This window comes from Rhinopithecus roxellana, chromosome 16, assembly GCF_007565055.1.
Source record: "Rhinopithecus roxellana isolate Shanxi Qingling chromosome 16, ASM756505v1, whole genome shotgun sequence".
NCBI lineage: Eukaryota > Metazoa > Chordata > Mammalia > Primates > Cercopithecidae > Rhinopithecus > Rhinopithecus roxellana.
Genome location: NC_044564.1, coordinates 18809946 through 18825368, shown reverse-complemented (window position 1 = coordinate 18825368; position 15423 = coordinate 18809946). Strand labels below are relative to the sequence as shown.

General features: G+C 56.1%; 1 pseudogene; it reads right to left on the bottom strand.

Annotated features, from left to right (window-relative positions):
• Position 1: 1 nt before the first annotated feature.
• Positions 2-1240, bottom strand: LOC115894024 (annotated as a pseudogene).
• Between the last annotated feature and the right edge of the window lie 14183 nt (positions 1241-15423).

Below are 15423 nucleotides of genomic sequence, written 5' to 3'. Positions count from 1 at the left end.
CTCAGCCCAGCAGGACTCCAGTGGCCGTGCTAACAATGTCCACTGTGACGCTGCTGAGATTCTGCAAGGTGCTTTCAGTGTTAGCCCATTTTACAGAGAAGAAAGTTGAGGCTCCAGACAGACATGAGCGTAAGCCTCTGGCCCAGTTCAAGTCACCAACCATTCCAGAGGCCAGGGCCTGGGGTGGGGTATGTGGCACCCCAATGCCCAGGTGAGGGCGACCTGAGGGTGGAAGTCTGGGCCAGGAGACGCAATAGAGGGAGTGAGGACGGCTCCTGCCAGAAACAGGGGAGGGGTGTTTGAGACCTTGAAGGAGGTGGGACTGTGACAGTGGTGACTGTGGGAGGGGTCCGGGTCCAAGCAATAACTGGGAGAGACTTGGTGCAGGGCCCTGAGCTGAAATGGAGGAAAATGGAGATGGATTGGTCCCTGCCCTCAATGGGGGGGTAAATGCCAAGGCTGGGGGCAGGAGCCCAGAGGAGGGCACCAGGCCAGCCCAGACATGAGCTCTGTGGTCTGTGTGTGTTTACTGTGTGGCCAGAGGATGTGAGGAGTGTGTTGAATGGTCTGTGTGATGTTGTGGTGGGGGGATAAGTGTATCAGCATACGGAGTGTGAGTGTGTGTCTGTGTGTGCATGCATGCACGCTAGAGCATGCACCTTTGTGCCTGTGATCTGTGTCATGTAGTGTGTCCGTGCCTGTGTGGGATGTGGTCCCTGTGATGTGGAGAATGTATGCTGGTGTGTGTGTGTGTGTTGTGGGGTGGTGCTAACTGGGACACTCTCCAGGGGAAGAGCCTAGCTCGGATGGAGGTGGAGGAGTTAACCAGGAAAATGGGAGAGGAACCAGCACGTGCAAAGGCCTGGAGGCATGAAGAGGGAGCCTGGAGCACTGGAGGACTTGAAAGTGGTCCAGTGAGGCTGGGGACAGGGAGGGAGAGGCAGGGCCTGGGAGGGACAGGGCAGGCGTTCCTCCACCAGTTTGAGTTCCGTTAGCTTGAGGGTGTATACAGCCAAGAGGGATGGAGGGGCTGAGAGGAGGCCAAGCCACCACTGACCAGGTGGAGGGGTGGGGGGTGAGCCTGGACTGGGCAGGTGCCGGGTGGAGGTTGGGGAGTGAGAGCCAGAGCTTTCAACCAAGCCTCTGGGAGGCTGCAGGGCCTGGGATCCCAGACCTGAGCCTAATCCCTGCTCAGCCCAAGAGCTGTAGCTGGAAGGTTCTTAGTTTCCCCTCAGTAAACTGGGGCTCAGGATATTTCTGGAGCACTTGCTCTGTATAACTGGGCAAGGGCTGGGCAGGCATTTCCAGCATGAACACGTCTTCCCAGGCCCATTGGTTGGAGGGCACCGAGGGGTGAGGGTGACCTGAGGGTGAAGTCTGGGCCTGGAGAGGCCATAGAGGGAGTGAGGACAGCTCCTGCCAGAAACAGGGAGGGGTGTTTAAGACCTTGAAAGGTGGGACCGTGACGGTAGTGACTGTGGAAGGGGTCCGGGTCCGGGTCCCACGGGGGGTCAGAGGAAAGGAGCCAGAATTTGAACCCAGGTGTTCTGACTCCAAGAGAGCCCTCTCACCTGACTTCAACAGTGACCTTAGCGACTTCAACAGTGACCCCAGCAGTGACAATAGTGACTCACCTGCCCCATGGGCTTGAAACTGCGATGGTTGTGCTCTCCTTTGACCCTGTATCCTGGGGGACTCCATACGGTCATTATATTGTTACTGCGCCTTTTTAGAGATGAGAAAACTGTGGCCAGAAGCAGAGTGGCCTGACCAGGGCTCCAGCCCCGCAGTCCTGCTGCAGATGATGTGGGGCAGTTTTCTCAGCACAGGCTGGAAAGCTCTCTTAGGTAACACGTGGAAGACAGCGTGTGACCCGGCAGAAAGGAATTGTAATTCCGGGTGGCTGTACGACCTTAGACTGTCCTTTTCCCATCTGTGGGCCTCGATTTACCCAACTGTACAATTCGCCCCGTGAGTCTAGGAAGATTTGCTGAGCCTCTGTCAACTGGCAGATGAGGAAACCGAAGTTCAGAGAGTTGAAAGCACAGAGTTGCCCCAGGTCAGGCGGCCGGCACAAGGTGGCGCCGGCTTCGAAGCCGGATTCCGAGGGCGAGCCCTGCCCTCGGCCCCCAGCGGTGTTGTCCTGCCCCCAGGGGGCAGCGGCGCGGGGCCGTTCCAGGCCCTGCCAGCCTGACGTCAGGCCCGGCCGGCGGGGCCTCGCTCTGCACAAACAGACGCCGCAGGCCAGCGTCGGGGCCGGGGGCGGCGATGACTCAGGGCCCCGAGACGGGCCGGGAAGCGGAAAGTTGTGTGCAGATGACATCAGCCGGCCGCGAGGGCGGGAGGGGGCCGGCTCCGGGAAACAGCGGCCTGGCGGGCGGCCCGGCCCGGGATAGGGCGCGGAGGGGCGGCCGCGGGGCGGGGGCGGGAACACCGGGACGGGACGCTCGGAACCACGAAAAATGTCCCCCCTCCCGCCCGCCCCGGACCCAGGCCCCGGAGCCCGGCCCTGCTTTTCGCCGGCGAGGAGCGGGCTCCACCCGCCTGCAAAGACGCCGCGCTCCCCCGCGCTCCGGAGGCAGCCGCATCCATCCTGCTGCGTGCCTGCATTTTAATTACCGCCGCATTAATATTCATGAGCCAGGACTCGAGGGGGACCGCGGGCTGTCATTTCCCTCGCCCGCCCTCCCCCCACCGCACCCCTCTTCCTGGGCTGAGTCTTGGGCTTTTTTCTTCCCGTTCCCAACCCCGCTCGCACCAACCGTTGGTGCTCAGCAGATTTGGGGGAGCGGGATGGTGTGTGAGCATTGAGTGTGAGCGACTGTGAGTGGGGAGGGCGCAGGGTGGGGGCCGAGTGTGAGTCTGTGCCTATGTCTGTGTGCCTGTGCGTACGTGCCTATGCGTGCCTGTGTGTCTGTCGGCAGTCCCAGGGCCGCGTGTGCATGTCTCTGATGTCTCTGTGGGGCTTGGAGAGGGGCCAAAGCCTGTCCAAGTTAGCAGGGCCTAACTGTACAAATGGGGAAACTAAGGCCTGGAGAGAGGCTGGGCCTTGTCCAAAGCCACCCCATAGGTCAGCAGCACAGGGGAGCGGGAGACCAGGGTCCTACGTTTGGCAGGCTCTGCTCCCCACTCTCCTGTGCTGTTGTTTGTAACAATGGCAGACAGGATGTGCTGAGCGGGCACCTCTTATATGTCCTTCCCAGCAAACCTGTGCAGCACGTGGTCCTATCCGTACCCCGTGCAGATGGGGAAACTGAGGCAACTGGTCCAGCCAATGAGGGGTGAACTGGAGCCCAGAAGTGTCTGAATCCTAAGTCCCTGGGTTTAACAGCCCCACTGTGATGCCTCCTGGGGAATTGTGGAGTGTCCTCATTGGGGTGATCTGGGGGTACCTGGAAGCTCCTGGGTGCCCGGGCATCAGCGGGGGTGTTTCCCCAGAAACAGCCCACCTTCTGTTTCCCTCCCAAGTGAGTCATCGGATGGGGCTGCCTTCTTGTGGCTTTCCCAGTCCCCTTCCGTCCCCTCCCCATCCCTGAAGCCTCCCAGGAGCCACCCTGCACACCACACCTTGCTCCCTGGGCCTGAGGTCAGGCAATCATTCATTCATCCAACAAATCCTTCAGTGCCAGTCACTGTGCTAGGCACTGGGGATTCTCTGCTCCCCACTCTGGTCATCTCTACCTGGCCTAGGCGCCTCCAGGCCCACAAGGGGGCTGTTCACCTCTGTGTGTCAATGCTCACTAGGGGTGGGGGACTAGGGGCACCTGTACACAAAAGACAGCTCTCACCCAGCCTTGCCGCAGAGGTCTGGGGTGCCCACATTCGGTGGCCAGAAAGGGGCTGCGATCATCTTAGGGTTGACGGGGCGGTGGCCACACTAGGCAGCCTGAATCTTTGCTTCTCTCTCCTGCAACTTGTCCCCCTCTGGCTGCCAATCTAAATAACCCCAGAGGCTGGTCAGCCTGCCTTGCCCTGGGTTGAGCCAAGGCCATCCTCCCTCTCACGTCCAGCCGAGAATAGGCGGACTGTTCCCTCGTCTCTGCCCACACAGGGCTGGGCTGGAAGTCGTGTCCCAGCCATGTCCCCTGAGCCTTTTCTCCCCTCCCTTTGGGAGCTCCACAGGAACACAGAGATGCAGCCAGAGGACTTGGGAGAGGAAGCGATCATTTAATTACCTTCACCGGGTAAATAGGAGTTTGCCTAGGAGAGTCAGCCCAAGGACGGGGGACTAGCTCAGAGGGGTGCCCACTTGCAGCTCCCATTCTATAACAGGAACCAGAGCAGGCCAAAGGCAAGAGACCTGGGGAGACTGGGAGGATGGATTTTCTGCTAAAGGGCCTGAGACAGTACAGCCTAATGGTCCGGTCCGCACCCCTGGGTGGGTCCATCCTGGGTGAGAATCCTCCTCCCTCCTCACTGTGAGGGCCTCTATTTCCTGATCTGCAAAACTGGGAGAATAACTTTTTTTCTTTTTCAGGTTTATATTCAGATCAAGAGACACTGCCCATACAGCACCTAGCACGGTGGCTGGGGCTCTTTCATAGGGTGATCTGTCCTGAAGGACATGGGGAGGCCTCTGGAATCACTGTCCCCATTTGGCCCAGAATGGGATTTAAGGATCAGTCTGTGTCCCACAGTCTAACCCATGGGGAGGAGTCTGGTAGGGACAGACTGCTGGGAGGAGGGGGAATAGCCTGAAACTGTCATGGGTCAGGCAATGCTCAGGCTCTAGGTAAGAGAGGGATCTCAGAGGCCCCGGACCTGCCTGCTGGGCTCCGTGTAGACCTGCCAGATGGCCCGTCACCCAAACAGCCACAGCCGCAGTGAGAGGGGCAGCCTGGCCCACCAGCTCCTGGCTCCCTTCTGCTGCCTGTGTCTCTTTGCCTCCTGGCTCCTGTCTTTTGAAAATGTCCTCCCTTCTTTTGTTAGAATAGTCATACCTGTACATGGCAAACACACACACACACACACACACACACACACACACACACACACAACCTTTTTTTTTTTAAAGGAAGCACTGTAAAAGTTCATGCAATACATCCTGATGCTGTCATTCTAGGTTTCGTGTACATTTCCAGGATATTTCTCTGCCTACAGAGCTGTCTTTGTAAAACTTCCATAGGATGACATCCATATCTGCTCAAAGGCCTTCAATGGCTCCCCGTTTTTATAAAGCAAGGTAGCTTCCTCCAGACTTTGCAGCCTGGCCCAGGTTTGGCAACACCATTCTCCTTCCTCTCCCCATTACCCTCCCTGACGCTGGGCTGCGGGCCCTTCCTCAGATCATGGCCTCCTCTCCTGCCACCATGCCTTTGGCTTTGCTGTGCAGACCTCTGGGAATGGCCCATTGCCTTCACTGGGATTTCTCAAGACCAGCCTTTGCTGTCCCCCAGCCTCCGTGCCTCCTCCCCCAGATCTCTTCCCTCCCCATCCCTTACACCAAAACCCACCTCTCTCTCTCCCGGTGCCCTCAGGACTGGTGGACACCTCTAGGGTGCTGCTTTGCATATCTAACTCTCAGGAGCGCCTCCTCCAATCTTGTGTCCTCACTCAGCTATGAGCATCTCAAAGGCTGGGGTCCTGGCATCTTCATTTTTGTTGCCACCTAACTTGATGCCCTGCACATAGTAGGCACTTTAAAATGTTACATTAAAAAAAAATTAAAGTTGCCCTTCCTTCCCTCCTTCATTTTTTTTTTTTTTTTTTTTTTGCAGAGTCTTATTCTGTTGCCCAGGCTGTATGGAGTACGGGGCGCAATCATGGTTCACTGCAGCCTCGACCTCCCTAGGCTCAGGTGATCCTCCCACCTCAGCCTCCTGAGTAGCTGGGACTACAGGCGCACTCCACCAGACATGGTGGAGCATTTTCATATTTTTGTAGAGATGAGGTTTCGCCACGTTGTCCAGGCTGGTCTCAAACGCCTGGGCTCAAGTAAGCCTCCAGCCTCAGCTTACCAAAGTGCTGGGATTATAGGCATGAGCCACTACACCCTGCCTACTTTGTCTTTAGAGATTCAGACTCAGCCAGCAAATGAGGGTTGAATCGTGACTCTATCATTTCCTAGCTGTGTGTCCTTGAGAAAGTGAATCAACCTTTCTGAGCCTCAGTTACCTCATCTGGAAAATAAAGTTAATAATAAAATCTCCCTTCGTGAGTAACAGTGATAACAGTGCATGTGAAACATCTAACACTGGCCCGGGGCAGAGAGTAGCCAGCAAGCTCTGATGTTACTCAGTTTTGTCTTAGTCTCATTCAGACTTCTCCAAAGTCACCTGTCCAGTTTGGGGCAATGCTGGGACGCTCCCACTGTCTCTTCCCCCTTCAATGCTACTTCCCTCTAGCGGGAGAGGGTTCCAGGCCATTGTCTCTGTTTTGCAGAGAAGGAGAACCAGGTTCAGAGAGGTTGAGTTGCTCACCTAGGGCCACACGGCCCTGAGAACAAAACAAGGGTCTGTTTGCTAAGTTCCCGGTGAGTTCTTTAGGTTGCTCGGGATAGGGAAAACCTCAATGAGACCCACCATCCTTGCGGAGGGGCTGGTACTCCTGTGACCAAGAACTGGCAAGGTGGGTTCCTCAGGGGCCAGGGAGTCGCCACAAGTGCTCTAAGTGAGACATCACTAAGACAAACAGCCCGCATTTCCTGGGTGCCTTCCCCAGGCAGGGAGCTGTGTTAAGTGTTCATGGGCACAGCCTCCTTCCATCCTCACAGCAACCCTGCTATCCTGCATTCCAAGGGTGGGTGCTTACTGAGATCCGGGGTAGGGGCTAAAGGAGGCGTGGCGCCAGCACCTGAGCCCTGATCTGGCTCCTGCCCTGAGCCTCTGTGGACCACCGAGGACAATGGGCTTTAGCCTGTGCTGTATCAGCTCTGGGACTCAGCAGGAGACCAGGCTCGACCCCCAACGCCCCCAACCCAAGTTGGGGGTGCTGTTTGGGTCTCATAGAACATCTGGGGGTCCCTCCCCAGCCCTGGCCCCACAGAGCCGACCCAGCTGCGTCTCTGAGCCGCACCCAAAATCTTCCCAGCTTTGCCAGGGAGACTGGAAATTTCTGCTCAGCAGCTTCGTCTGGGATGATTTCGACACTTGGCTCGGTGGGGTCGAGAGGAGGAGCCAGGCCACTCAGCCGCTCAACATTCTGGAACTTCCCTTGGGTCACCGGGAGGGGGGGTTTGCTAGGCCTGGGTGAGCCCCTCCTAAATGATAAAATCAAACAACAGTGACGAAGTACCGAGCGCTTACCATGTGCTGGGCCCTGTGCCAAGTCAGGACTTGCTGGGCCTCACGGAACCTTCCGGCGCCCGGGCAAGACCAGCACTGTTACTAACCGTCTCGCGGACTGCTCCTGACTGGGGTCTCTGTTAGCATCCAGGAGTCTCCTCCTCAGATACTCTGAGTCCCCCCTCCAGAGACCCCAGGCTCCGGATTCTCTCTGCGGGGCCGCTGACGTGCTCAGCCCTGGTGAACCCACTCTTCCAGACACTTCCACCCACGCCCGGCCCCGGGGCTGGGGGCGTCGGGCAGAGCGCCAGTGGCTCTGCCAGTGGCTAAGGCGCCTACTGTGCTCCTGGCTATGCGAGGGTTGGGGGGCTGTCAGCAGGCCCAAAGTCGCCAGGGAGGAGGGGCGTGAATGACGAGTCTCAGATCCCGGCGAGGGGATTAGACACCCCGGGCAGGCAGCAGAGGTCGGCCCTGCTGAGCGACCCCCGGCAGCGACGACCCTCAGGGGCTCAGGCCCCACGCCCATTAACTCGGTGTCAGTCCCTTCCATCCCGGGGAGTCGAGCTCCTGGGAAGCAGCGCCTGGGGGCGCCGGCGACCGGCGGGGGCCGCCTCCCTGCTCCCCCGCCCTGGGCCCAATCGCCGGGCGCAAGGCGTGCAGGGCGCGGCGCGGGCCAGGACGCCCAGTTCAGCGGAAAGGAATGCCTCGCTCGGCGGGGGAGGTCGTGGCCGCGAGGCCGTGTCCACCCCTGCCCGCCTCGGGCCTCATTTTACTACGGCTCTGAAGCCCGGCCCGTTTCGCCCGCCGGGTCGCGCAGGGTGACTCCCCCAACGATTGCGGTCCCCCGCTCCCCTCCCCCGGCCGCCGCCGGCGGCCCCCAAAGTCGGGGGGAGTCTCCAAACCGGGGAGCCAGCCCCGCCCTCACGCCGCGGCGGCGCCCTCCCCTCCCCCTCCCCGCCGCCCGCCTCTCCCCCTCCCCCCTCCATAACTCAAAAGCCTGTCAAGCTGGTTCCAGACTCCTGGCGCCGGGCTCCGCTCCAGGAAAGAAAAAAAGGAAAGAGAAAAAGGGAAAAAGCCGGCGCGAGGGAGCGAGAGAGGCCCGCGGAGCAAAACCGTGCGCCCCGGCACGCACAGCCCTGCGGCCCCCGACCCCCCGCGCCCCTAACCCTAACGGGGATGCCCGTCCTAGGGACACCTGGCGCGCGCGCGACCCCGATCAATTATTTATGGGCGAATCAACTATGTAGCCGCTCGGGGCGGGGGCGGGGGCGGGGGAGGCCGGGAGGGGCCGTGCGACGCGGAGACCACCCGGCCGCGGTGGCGGATCTCCCGCCGGGCCTCGGGGTCGGGTCGGGAGACGTCCCCACGCCGACCGGGGAGGGTCCCGTTGTGAGAAAGCTGCCTCGGGGTGGGCTCCGGGAGGAGCGCGGGGGAACCTGAGGAAGCGGGAGAGACGACTCGGAGACCTCCCAGTTAGATTGGGAGGGGAGATGGGGGCGGGCAGCGGGGCTGGGAAGAGCGGGCCGCGGAGACGGGGGCGTGGGAAGAGTCTGGCCTAGGCATTTCTTCCCTTCCTTCCTTCCTTCATCCCCATCCTTACTGCGAGCCCACTACGTGCCACTGAGCCCACAGCAGAGGGCGGTATTAGGGAGGGGTTAGGCGCAGGAAAGAATTTCGAGGTACAACTGGGTCCAAATCCAGTTTTGTATCCTTTTCTCCCCTGCTGTGTGGCCTTAGGCAACGGCTTGGGCTCTTGGAGCCTCCATCCTCATCTGCCAGTGGTCTTCAGGACGTGGGAGACGGGGCGCTTGGGCAGAGAGGGTGCGGTTGAAGGGAAGCTTTACATAGAGGGGAACATGCCCAGTTCCCCAGTATTCCCCAGCTTGTAGCCCCGACTTTGGGTCCCGTATAATCTGCCTGTCCCCGGGACCCACACATTTGAAGGTCGTTATTAAAACTAGTGCCAACCCCAAGGCCACTGCTCAGGGTGCTCACTCCTAGCTGGCTTCTCACCAGCCTAGCCCTGCAGAAGGTCGTGCATATATATGGCAGCCAGAGGGACTCAATCTAGTCCTTTCACTCCCCACCTCAGCTGCCTCTCCCCACTGTCTGCCCTTCACATCCCCATCTCCATTCTCCTTCCAACCTGCTTCTAGTCTGGGCTGAGATTGGAGCCCTGAGGCCATAGGGGCTACAGGACAGTCAGAACAGGGGTGGGGGCTCAGCTGGCCCTCCCTGGACAAATGTCCCCCCTGTCTGGGGTGTCAAGGCCTTCTACTTCCAAGACTCAGAGGTGAAGGAGGCTTCCATCTGCGACCCAGGATTGCCTAGCGGTGTGCCTGCCTTCTTTCACCAAAACTTGCTATCACCCTGTTAGGTGAATGGGGCAGATCCAGGTTTTGTGGGGCCTGAAGGTTTTACAATCTTGGGGACCCACTTTAAGAAGGCTAGTGCAGCCGGGCGCGGTGGCTCAAGCCTGTAATCCCAGCACTTTGGGAGGCCGAGGCGGGCGGATCACAAGGTCAGGAGATTGAGACCATCCTGGCTAACACGGTGAAACCCCGTCTCTACTAAAAAATACAAAAATCTAGCCGGGCGAGGTGGCAGGCGCCTGTAGTCCCAGCTACTCGGGAGGCTGAGGCAGGAGAATGGCGTGAACCCGGGAGGCGGAGCTTGCAGTGAGCTGAGATCTGCCCACTGCACTCCAGCCTGGGCGACAGAATAAGACTCCGTCTCAAAAAAAAAAAAAAAGAAGACTAGTGCAGAGTTATGAATAGGCGGTTAAGCCCAGGGCCTTGGTAAATGACAGTCCTAGGAGCTAAAGCTTCATTAGCCTCTTGGTAACTCACCTCTGTAGATGGACAATGCAACTGTCATCCCTTTGCAGAGGTGGAAACAAAGCTTAGGCTGGCCCAGGGTCACACAGGTAGAAAGGACAAGCTGGGATCAAACCCAGGTCTTACCCCACAGGCAGCAAGCACCCTGAACTAGCTGCCTCAGTACGAATGCCAGCCCAGGCAGGGTCAGTCAGAACAGCCTTTGCTTCCAGAACAGTCTGTGTCCCTCCCTCCTGAGGCCTCCATGTCCCAAAGCTCAAGCCTCAGAGACTCTGTCTTGTGACAACACTCACAGCTCTAGGAAGCAGGTCTCTTCTAAACTTTTGATTCCAGCAATGGTAACCTGCTCACTTCAAAACTCCAGCTCCCCCGCCGACCTGGAGGGAGCGTGCCCCTGTTCCACGGTGGACTCCCTGGCGTTCGGGGCAGGATCTGTTTTATTTGGCTCAGTATTCCCAGCTCTTGACGCAGTACAGGCATAGAGCCGACAGTGACTGTAGCAGTAACATCTATTCCCAACCTTGTGGAACAGGATGTTGTTAAACTGCAGATTCCCAGGCCACCCTCAGATTCTACTGAATCAGACTCTCTGTGCTGCACAGGGCTGGGGACTCGGCATTTTACAAGCTCTCTTGGGTGCATAGTAAAGTTCGAGACCACGGATCTACGGCCAGAAAGGATCAAATGGTTGTGTCTAGACTAAGGCCCTCTCACCAGAGGGAGGTATCTCCCCTAAATTGGACTGATTGCACCAGTTCCCCAAGCTCTTCCAGCTGAGATTAAATTATTTCACTTATCAGGCCGGGCGCAGTGGCTCTCACCTGCAATCCCAGCACTTTGGGAGGCTGAGGTGGGTGGGTCACTTGAGGTCAGGAGTTCAAGACTAGCCTGGCCAACATGGCAAACCCCGTCTCTACTAAAAACACAAAAATTAGCTGGGCGTGGTGGCGGGTGCCTGTAATCCCAGCTACTCTGGAGGCTGAGGCATGAGAATCTTTTGAACCCGGGAGGTGGAGGTTGCACTGAACCAAGATCGTGCCACTGCACTCCAGCCTGGGCGACAGAGTGAGACTCAAAAACGACGACAAAAATTACTTCATTTATCAAAGACCTACTGCCTGCCCAGGACTGGGTCTGAGGCCTTAGAGAGTTGACCTCGTAGGATACTCACAAAAATTCTGAGAAGTAGGGAGAATTATTGTCCCCATTTCACAAATGGGAATCTGAGGCCTGGAGAAGCAAAGTGACTTGTGGAAGGAACATGGTCCTGGGGAATGAGGAGGCTGGGATGGGAGCTGAACTCACCCTTAACTCCTTCCTTCCTTAACTGCCCACAAGGCCACCGATTTGAGGGCTGTAACTCGCAAGGGTCCTTCGGTAACATCCAGAGATGAGAGTTACACACCAGCCTGTGAGCGGCTTTGAGAAATTAAACATGCTACAGAGTCACTACAGGGACCTCAAGCTAAGACGCGCAACAAAATTAGGCGACAGGCCCCAAAGAAATGTAATCAAGTAGGCTTCTTCTCCTCCGTATCTTTGGAGTCGGTGTTCGGGGGAATGTGTGTTTGCGGAAGGATTTGATGTATTTGCTTCAGGCAAATCTTTGTCTTTTTCTCTGCCTGCGGTTCTGTACTAGACAGCAAGAAAGCTCCATAGCTGGTGGCTGGTGCTGCAGGCCAGCGTGGCTCCCTGGGCTTCTCCGTAGGGCTGTGTTAAGGCGCTTCCCCAGGTCCAGTGCTCTGTGGAAACGTAGCCTCTTTCCTGCTCCAGGATGAGCAAGGCACAGGGGAGGTTTCAGATGGAGAGAAACTGATTTAGTGGCCACTGCTTCTGAGGCTGGGGGACCTGCCTGAGGCAGAGGGTGTGGACTTGTTCTGGGAGGACCCAGAAGGCAGAACCACGGAAGGCTACCAAGAGAGGTCGGTTTTGCTTCACAAGATGAACTATCCAATAGTCAGGGCAGCCGTGTAAGTAGTGAGTGCCCTGCCTGGGGAGGTAATCAAGGACAGGCAGGGATAGAGAGTGGTGTGTCTAGGAGTACAGAGCCATGCCTCAGGAGAAGAAGTGGCTGAAGACACTTTGAGGTCTTTTGAAACTCTGGGAATTTCCATTTCTAACATTACTGACCAGCTCATGTGGGACGGAGGGGATAAATTAAGAAAGAGAAGGGGCAGGTTATGATGGCCAGACTGGGAACCACATACCCCCAGGGAGACTGAAGCAGGCTCGTAGCCCTTGGTCTTCCAACAAAACTGCTGCTTCTCTCTCTCCCTTCCTCCCTCCCTCCCTTCCTTCTTCCCTTCCTTCCCTCCCTCCCTCCCTCCTTTCTTCCTTCCTTCTCTCATCTCTCTCATCTCCCTCTCCTTCCCTCCTTCCCTCTCTCCCTCCCTCCCCCACTCCCTCCCTCTCTCTCTCTCTCTTTCCTTTCCTTCTATAGGGTCTTGCTCTGTCACCCAGGCTGGAGTGCAGCTGTGTAGTCACAGCTCACTGCAGTCTCAACCACCCAGGCTCAAGCAATCCTCCCACCTCAGCCTCCTGAGTAGCTGTAGTGAGACTACAGGTGCACTCCACCATGACTGGCTAATTTTTGTATTTTCTGTAGAGACGGGTTTTTGCCATGTTGCCCAGGCTGGTCTCAAACTCCTGGGCTCAAATGATCTTTCCACCTTGGCCTCCCAAAGTGCCGGGATTACAGGTATGATCCAGCACAGCTGGCCTCACTCTCTTGACCCCTCATGGGGTCTTGCCATGTTACCCAGGCAGGTCTTGAACTCCTGAACACAAGCGATCCTCCCGACTCGGCCTCCTTAAGTGTTGGAATTGCAGACCTGAGCCACCGTGCACGGCACACTATTGTTTCTTGAAATTCAAATACGCTCCTTTCTTTTGCAGTCATTTGTAAATGTCTGGTAACCTTTCATAATGTTATTAATAATAATATTTCTAATAAGCGGCAATCAATAACTGTACTCTCCATAGCATTAACTGCATGCTTACTGAGAAAGGATGTATTCTAGGCCAGGCGTGGTAGCTCACTCCTGTCATTCCAGCACTTTGGGAGGCCGAGGCGGGTGGATCACTTGAGGTCAGGAGTTTGAGACCACCCTGGCCAACGTGGTAAAACCCCATCTCTACTAAAAATATAAAAATTAGCCAAGTGCGGTGGCGCGTGTCTATAATCCCAGCTACTTGGGAGGATGAGGCATGAGAATCGCTTGAACCTGAGAGGCAGAGGTTTCAGTGAGCTGAGATCATGCCACTGCACTACAGACTGTGCGACAGAGCCAGACCCTATCTCAAAAACAACAACAACAAACAAACAAACAAAAACCAAAACAAAAGATAGAGAGAGGGAGAGATACAGGGAGAGGAAAAGGGAAAGAAAGGCTGTATTCTAAATGCTTATGTGTATAAATGTGTATAGTGGACATGGCAGTCCTATGAGAAAGGTGTTTATTTGTGCTATCACTCCTGTTTTAGAGATGAGGACACTGAGGCTCAGAGGGCCGACATGCCAAGCCCCAGGGCACAGGAAGGCAGGCCTCTGCTTCCACGTCACATCCCCCAGTGCCTCTGGAAACTGCAGCCTGTGGAGGTCCTGAGGTCGCTCATCACCTGTCTCTGCAGCTCATGCCTCAGCAAAGACTGAGGGTCCTTAACGCTGTCCTCATCCTTATGCAGGTATCATCTCAGAGGCAGCCTCAGGAAGGGAGCTGGGAGATGCTGGCAGAGGGCCCAGGAGAGGCACGCTGCCCTCCAGCTAGGAGCTGCTGCTGACCTCGATGGCCGATGGCCAGGGACCCCAGCCCCTCCCAATCCCAGGGACACAAAGAAGAAGAGCCCAGAATGGGGATGGGGAGAGAGGACCTTCTTGTTCAACTTCCTCATTCTATACCAGGAAAACAGGCATCGGAGAAAGGAAGAGACACCTCGACGTCAACGCCAAGTCCAGCAGCTGCTGCTCTGCTGAGTCCTCCACGTGGACTTCTCCTTCTGCGTTCCCACATCTCATTCCTCCACTGTTTTAAAAAAATTGTTAGTAGTAGCATAATACTAAGAAAGCATTATTCAAAGGAACAAGAAGACCCGCCATGTGTGGAATGGTCACTGTGCACCAGGCAATGTGACCCGCAATTTTCTCTCCTGTAAAACGGAGATGAGAACAGGGCCTCCCCTGCTGACTCATGGGAAGGGGTTAAGATCAAAGGTGACAGTGGACATGAATCAGCATTTTATAAACCACAAGACATTGTCAGCATGGCTATCTTTGGGTTTTATTATTTTTTTTATTTTTTATTTTTATTTTTTGAGAACAGGGTCTCACTCTGCTACCCAGGCTGCAGTGCAGTGGTACAGTCATGGCTCTCTGCAGGCTGAAATCCTGGATTCAAGCAATCTTCCTGTCTTAGCCTCCTGAGTAGGTGGGACTATAGGTATGTGCCACCTTGCTTTTAAATTACCTGGCTATGGCTGGGCACGGTGGCTCACACCTGTAATGCCAGCACTTTGGGAGGCTGAGGCGGGTGGATCACTTGAGGTCAGGAGTTCAAGACCAGCCTGGCCAACATGGCAAAACCCCGTCTCTACTGAAAATACAAAAATTAGCTGGATATGGTGGCACATCCCTGTAATCTCAGCTACTAGAGAGGCTGAGGCACAAGAATCGCTTGAACTCGGGAGGCGGAGGTTGCAGTGGGCCGAGATTGCCCCACTGTACTCCAGCCTGGGTGGACAGGAGCGAGACCCTGTCTCCAAAACAAGAAATAAATAAATAAAATAAATAAATAAATAAATAAATAAATAAATTACCTAACTGAAAAAAATTTTTTGTAAAGACAGAGTCTTGGCCGGGCATGGTGGCTCATGCCTGTAATCCCAGTACTTTGGGAGGCTGAGGCGGGTGGATCACCTGACATCAGGAGTTCAAGCCAGCCTGACTGACATGGTGAAACCCCATCTCTACTAAAAATACAAAAATTAGCTGGGCATGGTGGCAGAGGCCTGTAATCCCAGCTACTTGAGAGGCTGAGGCAGGAGAATCGCTTGAACCCTGGAGGCGGAGGTTGCAGCCGAGGTCACGCCTCTGCACTCCAGCCTAGGCAACAAGAGAGAAACTCTGTCTCGAAAAAAAAGAAAAGAAAAAAAAAGACAGGATCTCAACTATGTTGCCCAGGCTGGTCTTGAACTCGAGCAGTCTGGCTTCGCCTCCCAAAGTGTTAGGATTACAGGCATGAGCCACCTTGCCCAGCCCCGTGGTTAGCTTTGAATCCTGGGCATATAAACTAGAAGTAAGCTTCTACCAGGGAAACCAAGTGGCATTTAGGGCCCAGAAACAATCAGTTCTTCCAGGGTTAGATCTT